The sequence below is a fragment of the Larimichthys crocea genome, unplaced genomic scaffold, assembly GCF_000972845.2.
Source record: "Larimichthys crocea isolate SSNF unplaced genomic scaffold, L_crocea_2.0 scaffold27185, whole genome shotgun sequence".
Taxonomy (NCBI): domain Eukaryota; kingdom Metazoa; phylum Chordata; class Actinopteri; family Sciaenidae; genus Larimichthys; species Larimichthys crocea.
The window spans coordinates 1-559 of NW_020853589.1; the positions used below are offsets into that span (position 1 = coordinate 1).

General features: G+C 37.6%; 1 non-coding gene across 1 annotated transcript; it reads left to right on the top strand.

Moving 5' to 3' along the window:
* Positions 1-351: 351 nt before the first annotated feature.
* Positions 352-559, top strand: LOC113744898 (small nucleolar RNA U3; the record flags this gene model as incomplete). Its single annotated transcript, XR_003461889.1, has 1 exon — positions 352-559. It is a non-coding gene; the product is annotated as a small nucleolar RNA U3 (small nucleolar RNA).

A 559-nucleotide genomic window follows, 5' to 3' on the forward strand; every position in this document is an offset into this window, starting at 1 on the left:
CAGTTAAAACAAATGAGAAAAAAAAATTGATTTTGCATTGACATCAACATAAACTGGGACATTCTCATGTCTTCCACAGAGAAATTAAATTAGCCTTTTGGCTTGTCAGTATTTTGAACTTTGACTGAATGTAGTCATGGTAACTGTTTGTAACTTATGACTTTATACTGTACTGTCTACTACTGTCTTTCCTGTCTGTGTGCTCTCTGTATCACAGTTTTGCTGTCACAGTCATGCAGTGATTGGCTGCACTATGCTGTGATACAACAACTGGAGGAAACAACAGAGATGAACCCTGAGTGAGAACAGTTCTCCTGTGAATGAGCTGCTGTGTTCACGTTCAGTCAAACTAAGACTATACTTTCAGGGATCATTTCTATAGTTTCTAACTTGAGAAATGTGTTTCTAAAGTGTTTGGTCTCGCCAACCATGATGAAGAATCATGACATTTCCTTCTGAGCGTGAAGCTGATGGAGAGTAATGGTTCATTTCATATGTTCTCTGTCATTGATGATTGTTCTTTACTTCTTTGTGAAGTATTGAGGAAGGGAATATGATC